The sequence below is a fragment of the Rhagoletis pomonella genome, unplaced genomic scaffold (genome assembly GCF_013731165.1).
Source record: "Rhagoletis pomonella isolate Grant_MI unplaced genomic scaffold, Rhpom_1.0 Rhpom_scaffold_12653, whole genome shotgun sequence".
NCBI lineage: Eukaryota > Metazoa > Arthropoda > Insecta > Diptera > Tephritidae > Rhagoletis > Rhagoletis pomonella.
In genome coordinates, this window is record NW_023471180.1 from 1 (window position 1) to 4,580 (window position 4,580).

The following is a 4,580-nucleotide window of genomic DNA, read 5'->3' on the forward strand; positions in this document are numbered from 1 at the left end:
ATAAAATGATACAGACAGTGATTTAGTATTAATTCAAATCAATAGTCATATATATTTGTCAAGATTTCTTTGTATACAATTGAGTTTATTACCTTAATGCGGGAAATATCGATGAGGCTGGTAGCTCCGGTGTTCTTCCTTGATGATTCAAAAGAGAAGTGAAGGATTAAATTAAATCGCGTTAGTTGCGGACCGCCGGACAAACACCGATATAGAAGGGGAAAGTTAACGAAAGTTCGTTGTCCGGCGAGAAGGACTTGCTAACGGTCCAAGTCTTCGCGTTAATACGTATGTGTATACATACGTGCGCATGTATAGTTATATACACACGCATGCGTACACAAATACGTATTTGAGTGAGTTAGAGAAAATGGCATTAGGGTGGAACTTTTTGAAATATTTAGGCTGAAGGCCTAAACATGCCGCCCCCCTTGCGGGACGCAACATCTGTGCTTGGGAAACGCTCGAGCTACCAGCTTCATATGTTCTTACAATTACAAAACAAGTGTGTGAATTCATGTATGTTGTGCTGTTGAGAACGGCGCCACCATCACCAAGATCTTCGACGAGCGGTTCCATCCTTTTTCCCCTAAAACACCTAGTAAATCATAGAGTGAAAATCATGGGATACAAGCATGGTTATAATTCAATGCACTTTATTTCATTACAAAAAAATTCAAATAATTCACATTTTATTTTGGTTTTTTATATGAGTTAAATTTACGGCCGGCACGCCCCTGACAGCACCCAACCGAAAATAGTGCTTTGCGCAATGAGGGGGCCAAACGACGTCGGTAAAGTTCCGGGCAAGATTAGGTCCGCATACACGTCCGACCCAAGGGCAAGGCGTATCGGTGCTGATGCGAAAAAACTTGGATCCGCAAGCCGAATGTGGATATACGGCGTAGCAACTGAGGGATCCACATTAGTTCTAGGTGAGACATGGTTGTAATGGGGTATAACAAGCGCATGGGTCGCCTCCCGCTTGTTCTGCCCATGCTTGCCCCTTATGCATAGGAAACACCCTCGTTGCCCGCCGATATAGGTTTCCTGAAGCCCTAGCTCTTGGGCCAGATCCGCGGACAAGATAGTGTTCGGCGCGCAGGCGTCAATAAGCGCGCGGACCAGATGTAGGCGCCCTCTCGCCTCCACCTTTACAACAGCCGTCGGCGCCACGGATATAGTGGGCTGGAGTGATGGCGTTATTATGGTATTTCGAAAGGCGTGCGGTCGTGATAGCTAGCGAGGCCTAGTCACCAGTCTATCTTCGTGTTGAAATGTTGTGGATTGGCGCAGGCGGAAAGGCCGAGTTCCCGCTCTGCGGCTTTGTCGCCCTTGGTGGCGTGCTCGGTGAACCCGTGTTTCGGATCCAGCCGTACTTCTGCGTTCATGCCGCAGCAGAGGCCGGAAAGACCGTGTTTCCGGTCCCCCGTTAGTAAGCGGGCGGAGAGGCCGAGTCCCCGCTCCGCGCTCAATAACTTCCCCTTCTTCAATCTCTGGACCGGGAGGCCTAGTCTCGGTTCCCGAGTCGGACGCGTATAGTGACAGAGTGCCGTCTGCCTCGGCTTCTTCCACTTGCACACTCCATGGTTTGGGGACTGGTTCCTCTGAGTCGCCTTCATTCACTTGCCATAAGCTAGCCGTGTGGTCACCAGAAGCAGAAACGAAGAACCCGAAGAGCGAGCACTCAATGCACCACAGTGTCATTACAACGCCGTTTTCGATTTGGAATGGGCGCCTGGGCAGATGAAATTCGTATCTGCTTCTGGTGACCACACGGCTAGCTTATGGCAAGTGGATGAAGGCGGCGAAATACGTAACATACGGTCCTTTGAAGGGCATACGCGTTCCGTAAAGACTGCGGCCTTTCGAAGACTTGACCCATCTGTATTTGCCACAGGTGGACGAGATGGCGCGATTATAATTTGGGATACCCGTGCAAACTTAAATGTGGATTTAACACCACGAGCAGATAACTGCATTTATAGCGGACATGTCGGGGGACCGGGGACGCCAATGTCACAAAAAAAGCGTACACGCACACCTAAGATGACGGCCAATGCCACGTCAAGCAGCATTACAGGATTGGCTTTTCAGGATACCAACACTCTTATTTCATGTGTGGTGCAGGTGATGGCATTATAAAAGTATGGGACTTACGGCGAAATTATACTGCATATAAACAAGAACCTCATCCTAAATATAGCCTACCTTATGCTGGCACAAGTACATTTAAAGGCTTCATTAATCTTATAGTCGATGAATCGGGTTCACGACTCTTTGCTAACTGCATGGACAATACAATCTACGCCTATAACCTATGCTCATATTCCTCGAAACCTATAGCACGATTCAAAGGCCTCTTAAATAGTACTTTCTATATAAAATCCTGCCTTAGTCCAGACGGAAAGTACTTGCTAAGTGGAAGTAGTGACGAGAAAGCTTATATATGGAACCTTAACTATCCAGATGAACCATTGGTGGCATTGTACGGCCACACAGTGGAGGTAACTTGTGTTGCATGGGGTTCCACACACGATCAGCCCATTGTAACATGTAACGATGACGCAGTTCACAAAATTTGGCGCATTGGCCCGGAGAATATAAACGAAGGTGAATATTTGGAGTTATGTCGAGGGTATGCTAAGTATGAGCGTGAATTCGGAAAAAAAGACACATGGGTCAACACATAAGTATAACTTGCGTGATCTGGAGAATACACCCCGATCACTAAAGCGACTAATGGATCAGAACGAACGCACACCTAGCTCAGTTGAAAAGGTGACTATGAAACGCTCTTTTTTGGAGATGCTAGGCGCTGTTGGTGGTGGTGACGATAGTGACACCCAAGATGCGAAACGACAAAAGCCCTTGGAGTCCAGAGGTTGTCGATTATTTAGTCCTTCGTCGAATATATCCAATTCGTCGACATCACCACAAATGCGCTGCATTGCTTTACAGCTTAGTGTTATACCTGAAGAGCTTACTTCTTCTCCCCCGAGTCCTATAACAAGCCGAGTACCACATGCACACAACAATGACAGTAACCAAGAAAATACAGTGGGATCCACGCTACCATACGTTTTATTGAAGCACACACACCCAGCCATACCAACACCGCTTACTGAAAGATCAGTAACTGAAAACCATAACATTAATTATTCTTCACCACCAAACACATCAACGACGGCTTCTACCACAACTGCGCAACAGCCACCTTTGTCTTCGATGATATTTTCACCTACATCAAATCTGCCGAACTACGTACTTGACGGTGAGGCTCCACATCTGGGTATTATGTCACCCAAACGAAAGTACAAAGAAAAGGTTGATTGGTTAACTAAAATACGGAAACAAAAATTAATGTCGACACGTAATGCGTCCTTATCCGACAAAATTATTGAAGACTGCAATGGTGCAGTGTCCGTATCCCCAGTAGCTTCATCGTCGTCACGACTACATAATTTGCGACAGTCTGAGGCTAGTCCGCGCGTCACATCGACTCCACGACGACGCATGTCAAGTGGCTTGCGAGATACTCGTGCAAATAATTCCCCTTCAACGTCTAGCCATCATAACCCACATCATCCAAAAACACCAACATCTAGTCGGCGCAACAGTGAAACCACAATTTTACGATTTTTCAGTGTTCGCACACAACAAACCAGAACTACAACTGAGCCTATACCGACCGGTCCAAACGCTACGGAAACTAATGACCTTGATCGTCTGCCATTGTCACCTGCGAATTCTAATACCCATAGTGGTAGCAGAGGACTCGCTTACAACCCATCCACACATGCTCAAGCTACAACAACATGTAACGACTGATTTTTTAACGTCTTGATGCTTTAGCGTAAAAGTAATTAATTTTTCACATGCAATTTTGGTAATATGTATGCTTTACTTCGATTGTGCATCAATTTGTGCATATATCAATTGAAACAATGCGGGTATGCATACACCGTTATTTACTTTTTAAAAAAGTTTTTTTTTTTATAATTGATAGACTTATTTTTAGTTGTATGACATAATTTTAAGTGTAACTGAAGGACTTTTCTAAATGAAATAGAAAATTGCTTAGGCATCTATGAGAAATAAATTGGAAGCCCGTTTTCGCAAATAGTTAAGAAATTGCAAAACTCTCGTTATTTAAATGCTTTAATTAAAGACACTGGATGTATAAGTAATACCGAACTGTTAGAAAACGGTGTAAAATGTAGTGAACAAATTTTGCACCATTGGCGCAATACACATTCATTAGATAAGGAAGTTGCAGCTAATTTTATAAACACCAATGATAATGATTTCATGACTAGTTCCCTGAATAGATTAAATTTTGTTTACTCAAACCAGTTTCACGAAAAAATCAAATACTTTTATAGTAATTCAGATACCAAGCAATATCCGGCTCGAAGGACCATGTCAAAACGCATGTGCTTCCTCGACTTTAGCGCTCAGACGCACAGGGGTTTCGTATTATTTGCAAAAAGAAATAAAATGATACAGACAGTGATTGAGTATTAATTCAAGCCAATAGTCATATATATTTGTCAAGATTTCTTTGTATACAATTGAGT

General features: G+C 44.0%; 1 pseudogene; it reads left to right on the top strand.

Moving 5' to 3' along the window:
• Positions 1-1,636: 1,636 nt before the first annotated feature.
• Positions 1,637-4,574, top strand: LOC118756870 (annotated as a pseudogene).
• Positions 4,575-4,580: the final 6 nt, after the last annotated feature.